Source organism: Sceloporus occidentalis, unplaced genomic scaffold (assembly GCF_023333645.1).
Source record: "Sceloporus occidentalis isolate IW3139 unplaced genomic scaffold, rSceOcc1.0.p SCAF_1, whole genome shotgun sequence".
Classification (NCBI taxonomy): Eukaryota; Metazoa; Chordata; class Lepidosauria; order Squamata; family Phrynosomatidae; genus Sceloporus; species Sceloporus occidentalis.
In genome coordinates this window covers 117,643,243-117,656,276 of record NW_028316981.1, presented here as the reverse complement: position 1 = coordinate 117,656,276, position 13,034 = coordinate 117,643,243, and the positions used below count along the sequence as shown (strand labels likewise).

The 13,034-nt window shown below is 49.2% G+C and overlaps 1 protein-coding gene across 2 annotated transcripts in view; it reads right to left on the bottom strand.

The window, feature by feature from the left end:
• The window catches only part of LOC149322005 (uncharacterized), a 33,409-nt gene extending 23,511 nt beyond the window's left edge, over positions 1 to 9,898 (bottom strand). Inside the window, exon 1 of one of the 2 annotated variants that reach the window (XM_089532890.1) lies at positions 9,786 to 9,898. The gene's annotated coding sequence lies outside the window, so the exon portion shown is untranslated. Of the gene's footprint in view, positions 1 to 8,981; positions 9,013 to 9,785 lie in introns of those variants that run through there. The other variant, XM_089532882.1, reaches the window with a different exon arrangement.
• Between the last annotated feature and the right edge of the window lie 3,136 nt (positions 9,899 to 13,034).

The window sequence follows — 13,034 nt, the reverse complement described above, 5'->3', positions numbered from 1 at the left end:
AACAATTTATAAAATGATATATATAGATGGCATTTGTCACCTCAAAACATCTTCTTTATGTATAAGAAAACAAAACCAAATTGTTGGAAATTTTCTTATGTTATGGACTCATACTGTCATATGTGGTGGTCATGGAAAGAAGCAAAAAAATATTGGCAAGAAATATATACAATAATAACAACAAATTTGAACATACAAATATCTTCTGTTGGGGATGATAGAACATAAAGTGGAAAGTGGACTCCGCAGCCAGAGCCGCGCCTCTGCCGGGCGGCCTCCTCCCGGGGTGTCGGAGGTGCGCATCTGCGCACCGCCCCGGGAGTGCCGCCCACGGACTGAAGGGCCACCGTTGCGGGACTCTTTTGTAGGCTGCTTTGGCACTTTGCGGCAGCCGGGAGCGGGCCCTTTAAAGACTCCTGGGGGGAAGACAGGGAGAGTGCTCGCCAGGTGAGAGCGGCGAGCTTAAAAGCCGGATGCCCGGACCTTCCTGCCACGCCCCCTTCGCCTCCTCGCCGGACTCCGCAGCCAGAGCCGCGCCTCTGCCGGGCGGCCTCCTTCCGGGGTGTCGGAGGTGCGCATCTGCGCACCGCCCCGGGAGTGCCGCCCACGGACTGAAGGGCCACCGTTGCGGGACTCCGCAGTTGCGCAGCTGCGCAGTCTTTGCTGGGCTTGGGAGGTTGTGGGTTAGCCTAGAGCAGAGGATGCCTGTGGTGGCTAACCTCTGCTCTTTAAATTGCTGGTGTAGGGTGGGGGGAGGTTATGGACGCGGGGGATGCATGGGCTGGGGAGGAAGGGGATAACATCACCTTGAGCGGAGCTCCTATTGAGGTTGTGTGGGGCAGGGGGAGGTATGGCGGTGGGAGGAGGGACTTGCGTTCCAGGGGAAGGCGAGATCGATGCTTCATATCTATCTCCCCTTCCTGTCCCTCTCCCAACCCAAGGGACCTGAGGGTCACTCCAACCGTGCCACAAACCCTGTCGCTGCTCCTGTGCAACGCCAGATCGATCAACAAGACCCACATCCTCCACGATCTGTCGGAGGACCGAAGTTGCGATCTGGCTTGCATTACCGAGACCTGGCTTGGGCCTGAAGGGGACGCTGTGTGGGCTCAGGCCCTGACTGCCGGGTTCTCGGTGAAGGACCAGCCCAGGTTAGGTGGGCGGGGGGGTGTGTGGCCTTGATACATAGGAACACCGTGTCCCTCACCAGGAACCACATCCGACAGACGTCCTATATCGAGTGTATTTACCTGACCCTAAAGGCGAGGGACAGTCTAGGGATTCTGTTGGTGTATCGGCCACCCCGTGCGCTAACGGACTCCCTTAACGAGCTGACACAGCTGGTCGCTGAACTGATGCTGGAGACGCCCAGGCTACTTGTCCTGGGCGACTTCAACATCACCCTCACGGCCAGCTATGTTCCACCTGGTGCAGCTCGCGAATTCATGGATACCATGGCGGCCATGGGCCTGTCCCAGCTGATTCTGGGTCCTACGCATTGTGCGGGTAATACTCTCGATTTGGTCTTCTGTTCTGATGCGGAAAATCCGTGGGTGGAAATATCTAATATTTCCCCCCTGCCATGGACGGATCACTTCCTGGTTGAGGCGAAAATCAAGGTCTCTACCCAGATCCCTCCCGGGGGTGGTGGACCTATTAGGATGGTCCACCCTCGAAGGCTAATGGAACCCAATAGGTTCCAGGAAGCCCTAGAGGGATACATGGTTGGAAGTGACGGCGACTCTGCTGATGCCCTGACTGGTATTTGGAATACCGGTCTCTCGAGGGCTATACACAGTATCGCTCCCAAGCGCCCTCTCAGACCCGCTTCCAAACGTAAGCCCTGGTATACGGAAGATCTCCGGGCAAGGAAGCGGGAGCTGCGACGGCTAGAGTACCGTTGGCGGAAACACCTTCGCTTAGACGACAAGACTCTCCTAGCCCAACTGTTAGAGGACTACGGAGAGGCGATACGAGCAGCAAAGAATTCGTTCTATGGTGCTCGTATCGCGTCCGCGGAGTCGCGTCCAGCAGAGTTGTTCAGGGTAGTCAGGGAGCTAACTCAGCTCCCTCCTGCCCTGAACCAGATCCTTGAACCTTCTAAGGCCTGCTGTGACCAATTTAACAACTTCTTCGCGGATAAAACTTCTCGGATAAGCGAAGGTCTTAATGCCGACATTCAGGCAGAACCTAGAGTAGAGGTATCCAGGGCCTCCGTGGACTTTATTAAACTGGATCGGTTTGAGTTGGTAAGTACCGATGATGTGGACAAGATCCTCGGAAGTGTTCGGAAGACAACCTGCTCTCTCGATCCCTGTCCCTCGTGGCTAGCAGCCCAGGGGGGACCGGCTGTAACTTTATTGTTACGCCGGATTATTAATACATCTTTGAGGGAAGGGCAATTTCCATCCGATCTTAAATTGGCCATTGTAAAACCTTTATTAAAAAAGCCCTCCCTCGACCCCCTGGTATATAATAATTATCGGCCAGTTTCACTGCTGCCATTTTTGGGGAAGGTGATCGAGAGGGCGGTTGCAATCCAGCTTCAGGCGGTCTTGGATGAAACGGATTATCTGGACCCATTTCAAACTGGCTTTCGGGCAGGTTACGGGTTTGAGACGGCCATGGTCGCCTTGGTCGATGATCTCCGTCTGGGCATCGACAGGGGAAGCGTGTCCCTGTTGGTGCTCTTGGACATCTCAGCGGCTTTCGATACCATAGACCATGGTATCCTTCTGGGGCGCCTGGCAGAGGTGGGAATCGGGGGCACTGCGCTCCAGTGGTTCCGGTCCTACCTCTCCGGGAGGTCCCAGATGGTGCAGCTGGGAGACGTGTGCTCCGATGAGAGGGCCCTTAAAACTGGGGTCCCTCAAGGAGCCATTCTGTCTCCCATGCTATTTAACATTTACATGAAACCGCTGGGAGAGATCATCCGGAGACATGGGGCACGGGGTTATCAGTACGCTGATGACACCCAAATAATCTTCTCTATGTCTCCGACTGATGCAGTGACTGAGGATGGCGTCTCTCCTCTCGTGGCCTGTCTGGAGTCAGTAATGGGCTGGATGAGGGAAAACCGACTCAAGCTGAATCCAGAGAAAACGGAGGTACTCGTGATAGGTTCCCCTGGTCCAGGAATGGCGGTGGTTCCACCTGTCCTGAACGGGGTCACGCTCCCTGTGAAGGACTCCGTGCACAATCTGGGGGTGCTTCTTGACTCGTCCCTTCGCCTGACTGCTCAGGTGAATGCGACGGTCAAGAGCACCTGTCATCAGCTTCGGCTTATTCGCCAGCTGCGCCCATACCTGGCCCAGAGGGACCTTGAAACTGTGGTACACGCCCTGGTAACCTCGAGACTGGATTTCTGCAATGTACTCTACATGGGGCAACCCTTATACCAAACCCGGAAGCTTCAAATGGTGCAGAACATGGCAGCCAGGCTGGTCACTGGTACGTCCAGGGCCAGCCATATAACACCGGTATTAAAAGATCTCCATTGGCTGCCCATTCACTTCCGGGCGCAATATAAGGTGTTGGTGATGACCTATAAAGCCCTAAATGGCTTGGGCCCAGGATACCTGAAGGACCGCCTCTCCCCATACATTCCGCCCCGCACCCTCAGAACAACTGGGCAGCAACTACTTAGGGTTCCCGGGGCGAGGTTTGTCTCCACTACCAGGAGGACATTTTCCATCGCCGCCCCGGCCCTTTGGAACACGCTGCCCATAGAGCTCCGTTCAGCTACCTCCCTGGCCCAATTTAGACGGGACTTAAAGACCTTCCTGTTCGGAATTGCATTCCCTGAATAAGGTCCTATAGACCTCCTTCCGCCGCACTGGCAACGGGACTGGCTAACCTGGGGCCTTTTGTTTTTATGTTTCTTGTATTTGTTGTATGATTTTAATGCTTATTGTCCACTGTATTTTAATTGCTGTAAACCGCCCTGATCTGATGGAAGGGTGGTATATAAATAAAATTTTTATTTATTTATTATTATTTAAATTATTATTTTATTTATTTACATGTGCTAGGATTGTATATGCTCAATACTGGAAAGCGGATAAAGCACCAACTATTGACCAATGGTTGATTAAAGTATATGAGATGGCGGAAATGGATATAATGACAGGTTGGATGAAAGAGAAAACTGAAGATAACGTAAAAAAAGATTGGATCTTATAGATAAAGAATTATAAGTTAAAATGTGTTGTAAGATTTGGGGGGAAAGTTATATATAGAAAATGCTATTTTTGTTAGAGAATAAAGGCTAGTAGGTTGATAAGAACATACAAGGTTGAGAGTTTAAAACTGGGAAATGAAGGTCTAGTCAAAGATAATATGAGAAGGTGGGGCAAATGAATGCAAATGCAATAATTTAAGATATAAGCTATATAGATATAGATAAAGACTTGTAAAGAATGCAGTTGTTAAAGCAGATAGATACAACGGTTAGATGAAATAAACAAAGAAAAGACCAAGTAGTAGGAAGCTATACTTTTTCTATGTTATATATTTTTGAATATATTATTGTCTTGTGGGATGAGGGCAAGATGTGTGTATCTGTATGTATATTTTCTGATGAGAATCTTATGTCTGTCTTGTGTAAAAACGTTAAAAAAACGAGTTACTTACATTGACCTATGATGGATAAGTTGACTCGGGTTTTGGAGTCAATTTGTGCCTAAAATTTTTAGAGTACAATACATGAGTACTGTATATATAGTACTCTTCTAGCTTCCCAGGAACAATACATATCCACCTTTTATCAAAGCCTTCTCTTCCTGCATTTCCTCCCTCTATGGAAAGCCATCAAGGTGAACTGTTCTGAATACAGTTGACTATTCCCTTTCACCTCAAACAAGAAAAAGCCAGCTGAGATAAACAAATCAGGCACCCCTTGGGACAATCTGTTTTATTATGTTATATTTTTCATCCCAGGAGGAAGTGCTCTGGTCTCTGATTATGGATAGTGTCTCTCTCTGATGGTTATTGTGTTCCTCTTATCAGAATCAAATCCATCTACCTTGATTCTTCAAATTTTAAGCGTCAGTGCTTGAGAGCTGAAGGATCCATGTCTGAGGACGTAAGTGGTCACGACTGCCTATTTTACAGTGGTACCCTGGGTTACGAAAATAATCCGTTCCGCCGCCGCTTTCGTAACCCGAAAGGCTTCGTAAGCCGAAAAACCCATAGGCGCTAATGGGGAAAAGCCGCGATTTGGTGCGAAATAGCGCTGAAAAGCACCAAAAGTTTTTTCGTAACCCGAAAAAACTTTCGTAACGCGGAACAGTTTTTTTAAATATATTTTTTTCGTAACCCGGAAATTTCGTAAGGCGGCGCATTCGTATCCCGGGGTACCACTGTATTACTAGTATTAACTAAACAAGAACCAGCCTGGTGTAGTGGTCTAGATGCTGGCCTGGTACTCTGGGAGACCACACTTCAAACCCTCTTTAAGCCATGGAAATCTGCTGGGGGATCTTGGGGAAGTCAATCTCTGAGCCTCTGAGGAAGGCAAGGACACCTCCATTCTGAACAAATTGCAAAGAAAACCCAAGGATTAGGGTTGCAATAATTCAGCATCAACTTGAAAACACACACCACCAACAACAACAACAACAACAACTAAAGACATTAAACATCTTTTTAAAAAAATAAATGCCACATTTTGTAAGAGTTAACACAAGCAAAGGTTAAAACAAAAGCAAAATATCTGTAATATGAAACACTTCCCACTCCCTAAAATAACAAAGCAAAATCAATTGGTGTTAATGCAACTCATTAAAAAACACCCAACTGCATCCTATCAAATACTGGAGTAAAGAAACATCTCAAGAGCAAGTGGCGCAGTGTAGTGGTTTGAGTGTTAGACTACAACTCTGGAGACCAGCGTTCGATTTCATGCTTGGCCATAAAACCCACTGGGTGACCTTGGGCAAGTCACATGCTCTCAGCCTCGGGAGAGGCAATGGCAAACCCTCTCCGACCAAACCTTGCCATGAAAACTCCATGATAGGGTCACCATAAGTCAAAAATGACTTGGAGGCACACAATAACAACAAAGAAACATCTCAACTTGGTCCTGAAAGGATGAAAATGTTGGAGCCAAGCGGGCCTCCCTGAGAAGAGCCACAACTGAAAAGGCTCTTTTCCTTGGCATTAACTTCTAAAGCTTTCTGGGAGGAGGTACTGCAAGGCTGGAGATCTCAGGGTGTGGGTAAGCTGATGCTGGAAGAGGCTTTCCATCCTTTTTTAAGGGTCCAGAGCAGTGGAAGCCCTTTTAGATTACAACTGGTACTTTCAGCTGGGGCTGGAAATGCATTATGTAGCTACCCTAAACCAATTTCTAAAGCACCCTCTCCTCTTGCACATCCATGTCACCTTTCATCAAAAAAACTATTAGTTTTACAGTCCAGGTAGGCACTTGATCACTCCCCTCCCCCTCAAAAGCTCACCTGATATGACCACAAGTCCCCCAAGATCTTTCTTTTTAAATCTAATTTGGATGAAATGGAATAAACAGGTTCTTGTTCTTATAACCCCCATTAAGCCTTTCATCCCCTCTGAAAGGTCAGTACTATATGCCTCATGTACCGCCATACGTTCTTTCACTTCATAGATTTTCACACACACCATGAACATTTTATTCATTTCAGTCTCCCTTAAACTTAGAATAGCTGAGAACCACTTCAGTATTATCAGAAGAGCTGCCAAATGACTTGTAACACCCCTAACTTTTAAGCAAAGGACTACCCACCATAGGATATTTTTCTTAATAGGGCTGTATTGCCTCTACACACAGGAAAGTCACTCCCCTGTCTTCCTAGACACTAGAAAATCAGTGGAAGGGGATATTCCTATTAGGGGATCTTAACATGGGATCCAGCGCAATACAGTAAAATAAACTGTATGCAACATTTTGCCTATACAGTGAGCCCTTGGTATCCACTGGGGTTTGGTACTAGGACCCCTCCCATGGATACCAAAATCCATGGATGTTTAAGTCCCATTATATACAATGTCAAAGTAAAATGGCAAAATCTAGGCTTGCTATTTGGAATTTTATATTTCTTTTGAATATTTTGAAGAGGTAGATAGTTGAATCCGTGGATAAAGAACCCACAGATATGGAGAGCTGACTGTATTTGTTTATGTGTATTAGTGCATGGGGGGGGGGGGGGTATCCACAGAATCTCAAAAGGATCCATGACCACACCCCAAACCCAAAGGTTAAGAACTATTGTGTTAAGTGTTTGCAGAGTGGGGTTTCTCTCTCTCTTAAAAAGTGTTTTATGGAGTGGGAAGGAGGGAAAGCAACCCCCTTGTTTATTACTAACTACACAAAGAGAGCCAGTGTGCAGAGCCACCATGAGCTGAAAAGCCTTTTTTCCTTGCCATTCGCTTCCAAACCTCTCTGAGGAAAAGGCTGGAGATCTCAGGGTGTGGCTAGGCTGATGCTTGAAAAGACTTCCCATCTTCTCTTTGTAGGGTCCAGAGCAGGGGAAGACTTTCTAGATTACAAGTGACGCTTTCAACTGGGGCTGGAAACATATTACAGTCAGCCCTCCATATCTATGGATTTTTTATCCTTGGATTTAAGCATCTACAGTTTGAAAGTGTTTTAAAAATATCTAAATTCTTAAAGGCAAATCCTGATGTTGGCATTTTATATAAGGGAACCCATTTTACTATGCCACTGTATTTAATGGCACTGGAGCATCCATGGATTTTGGTATCCATGGGGTGTCCTGGACCCAAACCCCAGCGGATGCCCAGGGCCCACAGTATGTAGCTACTCCAAACCCATTTCTAAAGCACCCCCTACTCTTGCTCATCCATGTCACTTTCACCCACAAATCCATTAATTACTCTTACAGTCCAGGGAGGCACTTAGTTTGGAGAGCCAGTGTGGCACAGTAGTGGCTTGCCTGTTGGGCTACGACTCTGGAGACCAGGCTCAGCCACGAAACCCAGTGGGTGGCCTTGGGCAAGTCACACTCTCTCAGCCTCAGGGGCAGGCAAGGGCAAACCTCTTCTGAACAAATCTTGCCCAGAAAACCCCATGATAGTAGGGTCGCCATAAGTCAGAAAGGACTTGAAGGCAACAGCAAACGAGGGTTTCCCAGTAACAATGAAACAGCTCAGCCTTGCCTTTTTCATCCCCAGTTAGAGCCCGAGTTCTGCTTGCCTTTATATTGGGGACATGCCCAGCTCAAAGGCAGGCAGGAAAGCACGGGGTCGGTGGGCAATGGGGGGGGGGGGCTCCATCCCTCTCCCTGACAAAGCAGCCCTGGGTGGGGCTGGGCCTCTCTGCCAGTCGGTCCCTCAACAAAGAAGAGGGAGAGGCAGCCTCCCAGATGCCAGGCTTCGCAGACAGGGGAGGCGGCCGGGAAGGCTGCTCTTTCAAAGGCACTCGCCTCCCCCATCGTTTAAGAGGGAGCCCCTCCAGAGGATTGGCAGGCTCCCCCCCGCCTTACCCTGTCCAGAAACACCCTGCCAGATCTCTCCCTAAAAGATCAGGGATCCCTCTCTTGTCTCTTTTTGCAGGATCAGGGATCGATCTCTCTCTCTCTCTCTCTCTCTTCGCAGGATCAGTGAGCTCTCTCTCTCTCTCTCTGTCTTTGCAGGATCAGGGATCTCTCTCTCTCTCTCTTCGCAGGATCAGGGATCTGTGTCTCTTTTTGCAAGACCAGGAATCTCTCTCTCTCTCTCTTCTCAGGATCAGTGAGCTCTCTCTCTCTCTCTCTCTCTGTCTTCGCAGGATCAGGGACCTCTCCGCCCTGGGAAGCGGAAGAAGGGACCCTCTGGCCAAGCAGGAGCCCCTCTGCCTCGCCCCCTCCGGGAAGCCTGGGCTGGACCCAGGGTCCTGGTCTTCCCTTCGGTCCGGCAGGGAGGGGATCCGCTCCCAAACTCTCTCCAGCCAAACAAAGGCAACGCCCCAGCCCCCTCCCTCCCTCCCTCCCTCCTTTCTCTCTCTGCACCTGCCGCCTGGGCTCTGCAGGCACGCCCTCCTTTTCCAGGACACGTCCTCCATTTCCGCCTTCTGCCCAGCAGGGCTCCCAAAGGTCCTCCATTTGGAGCATGGCCACGAAGCACGGCGGGTTTATCTGTCGATGAGCGTCTGTAAGCGTTTTCCTGGGGCAGTGTCCTCCATTTGGCGGCGCTCGTCCTCCTCCGCTGGGCTGGCTGTCTCCCTTCTCCCCGCAAAGGCAGGTGGAGGGCATCCCGAAACAAAAGCCTAAGGACACTCACCGAAAAGACAGATCCAAACGGAGGATATCTTGGAACTCCTCCTGGACAGAAGCTGGAAATGGAGGACGGTCCTAGAAAGGGAGGAGGCCTCTGGGCAGCCTGTCCCTAGTCTGCTCCAAACGGAGGGCATTTCGGAGCCCCTAACGGGCAGAAGGTGGGGAAGCAGGGCAGCCCGGGAAAAGGAGGACGCCTGGTGACCTGGGCTTTCGCCATCTTCCAAACGGGAGGGCATTGCTCTTCTTAGTCCGGCTCAGAATGGAGAGCATTTTAGCACTCCTCCTGGACATGGAGGACGCGTCCTGGAATAAGGAGGACGCGCCTGGGCACCCTCTTCTTAAATGGGAGAGCATTCCGAGAAGGTGGGAAATGGAGGACGCGCCTGGTGAACCTGTGAGGACATTTCGGGACAGAGGGCGGGGAAATGTAGGACGCGTCCGGGCAAAGGAGGGCGCGCCTGGGTCCCTCCCCTCCCCACCGGCCCGGGCTCCAGAGCCCCCTCTGCCGCCCCCCACCGGCCCAGCGGCGCCTGATACCTGGGGCGCTGGACTCGGTCTCTCCGGCCAACCGTCCCTGCGCTGGGCTTTGTCTGTGAGCTCGCTGGGCGCCCGCTGAGCCTCCCTCCGGGAGCCGGGCTTCGTCGCGGAGGGGGCGTGGCAAAGGCTGGGCGGGAGGAGCCAGAAATGCCCCTCTCATCACCCGCGCAGCCAATGGGAGCGCAGGGTGGGGTTGGGCAGGGTGACGTCACTCCCGTTGGCTGGGGGGCGGGACGAGGGTCGCCATGGACACCCCTGGCCCCGCCCCCTCCTCAGGGGCAGCTGCTGAACAGAGGAGGAGGAGGAGGAGGGGCTGGGCAGCCTGGAAGCCTTGAGTCCCTGCCTCCTCCTCCTCCTCCTCCTCCTCGTAGAGGTGAGGCAATGCTTGTATGTGTATGTATTGAATAGTTTCTATTGTGTTTAGTACGTCTCTACTACTAGTGTGCTTAGTATGTCTGTATTTGTCTCCTTTTTAAAGTTTGTTTTGAAATTAGTAAAGATTGTTAAAAATAAAGAGCTAAAAGACACTCCTAGAAATGGAAGAAGCCCATGCTTCCCAGTCCTGCTCAAAATGGAGGAGGTTGAAATGGGAGACATGACCTGGGAAAGGAGGATGCCTGTTCACTTGTACAAAATGCAGTTAAAGCTAAAAGACACTCCTAGAAATGGAAGAAGCCCATGCTTCCCAGTCCTGCTCAAAATGGAGGAGGTTGAAATGGGAGACATGACCTGGGAAAGGAGGATGCCTGTTCACTTGTACAAAATGCAGTTAAAGCTAAAAGACACTCCTAGAAATGGAAGAAGCCCATGCTTCCCAGTCCTGCTCAAAATGGAGGAGGTTGAAATGGGAGACATGACCTGGGAAAGGAGGATGCCTGTTCACTTGTACAAAATGCAGTTAAAGCTAAAAGACACTCCTAGAAATGTAAGCCCATGCTTCCCAGTCCTGCTCAAAATGGAGGATGCTTTGAATTCTTCCTGGACAGAAAGTGGAAATGGAGGCCAGGTCCTGGAGAAGGAGGGCCTCTGCTCACCTTGTTCCCAGAGAAGAACGGAGACTAATTCCAGGACTGACCAGAGCCCTCTGTGAAGCTGAACAGACAATTCGGGGGGAGATTATTTGACACAGCCAGCAGCCTGACAGCTGTGGAAACTGGAGATAGACCCACAAAGCTAGAGTTACTTGCCTGTGCTACCGTTGTTGTTGTTGTTGTTGTTGTTGTTGTTGTTGTGTGCCTTCAAGTTGTTTCCAACTTGGTGACTCTAAGGCAACCCTATCATGAGGGATTTTGGGCAAGATTTGTTCAGAGGGGGAGTTGCCATTGCCATCCTCTGAGGCTGAGAGAGTGTGACTTGCCCAAGGTCACCCAGTGAGTTTCCATGGCTGAGCCGGGATTCAAACCATTGTCTCCAGAATCAGAGTCCAACACTCAAACACTACACCATCCATGGTGTTCACTGCCATTGTTTTAACCCGACAGTGCCATGCTATACAAACACTCAGCCATGCCTTCCTGATTATTTCTGTCAGTGGCGGTGATAGCAGGGAATGAAAGGAGGACTGAGACCACGGCTGGCATCAGTCGTGGGTTTTGCCAGGGCCCTGGCATCGCTTGGGGATGTTGTGTGCTGGCAACAGGGCTGCCCTTGAACTGATGCCAAAATTTTGCCTTAGTGTTCATCTGTGGTGTGTTTGTTCCTGCATGAGCCTGAGTCCTGCTGGTGCATTACACCAGCAGTAGCACTTTTCTCAGGGTCACAAAATGGTGGCGAGTGAAAGCTGACAAAACCTGCCGTCAGCAAGTAGCCTGTTTCTCCCATGCCTTGCTTCACTGCCACTTTGCCCATGGCCTTTTTCCTTGGGCTGCTGCCGCCTACACTGGCCCAGTGCAATGGGCTAATAGGATTCTGGCCATGGCATTTGTCACTTGATAATGTACATTGTTATGGGCCTTCAAGCGGTTTGTGATTTATGGCAACCCTAAGCCAAACCTGTCATGGGAGCAGGGTGGGCAAAATTTGTTCAGATTGCGGTTTGCCATTACTGTCCTATGAGGCTGAGAAAGTGTGACTTGCCCAAGGGCCTCCAGTAGGTTTCCATGTTCATGTTCAATCAGAAATTTGAACCCTGATCCATGCTTGTAACACTACACCACACCGAGTCTCACTTTTTTTACTCAATAATGTATGTAATGACAAAATAATTTAAAGAAGAACCATATGAGGACGAACCTCCAATTTTAAAAAGTGAAGAGAACTACGCTCAGAGCACTTGGGAGAAATAAGTCACCAGGAACAGACGGCATATCCATACACCTGCTCCAAGCTACAGAGACAGAACATACTCAACACTCGCCCCTCTGTTTTGGGGGGATCCGTTCCAACCCCCCTCCCCATGGAAATCTCCTGGTATTCAAGCCCTATTGGCTTGATTGGCAGTGCACGCCCCATTTTAAGTCCCTCTGCCCTGTGCAAGTAAGCGAGGGCCATGGATCTAAAGTCCGTGTAAACAGAGGGACAAGTTGGAAATCTCTCGTTATTTAGTTTTTCAGTGTATTATTTCCATCATCTTTGTATTTCTACTTGGTCGTGTAATGTGTCCCCCTGCTGCTTGAAGAGCATCCCCACCCTTGGCTGCATCCACACTGCAAAAATAATCCAGTTTGACACCACTTTAACTTGCTTTGAAATTCTGGGAATTGTAGTTTAAAAAGACATTTATTTATTTATTTATTTATTTTATTAGAGTACTTATACCCCGCCCTTCAGCCCTAAAGGCTATCAGAGCAGCTTATAATTATTATTTTTAATTTTTGCTTCTCATCTACCTTTAACTGCTTGAAGTGTTTCATCTGTCATCCATTGAGACTTCTGTCTTTTTGGCTGTAAATAGCATCATTTTGCATTCCTCTCTGACAATGTCCCTGGCTTCAGCCCAGGGTTGTCCTGGCTCCCAGTCAATTAGGCTTAAATCTGGTTTGTTTGTTTGCATAATCTTTAAATTCTATGGTGATGTTGTTCAGGTTGTTTTTTGTCATGATGGTTAGTTTAAAGTTCTTTAACTTGAATTTTTAATATTAGCAGTTCATGGTCTGTGCCAAAATCTGCTTCTGGTTATATTTTTGGAGAAAGAATGGAACTTCTCCATCTTCTCATTCTAATTATACAGTCTATTTGATTTCTATATTGACCATCAGGTGATGTCTAAGTATGCAGTCGTCTCTTTGGCTACCCGAAGAACGTGTTTGT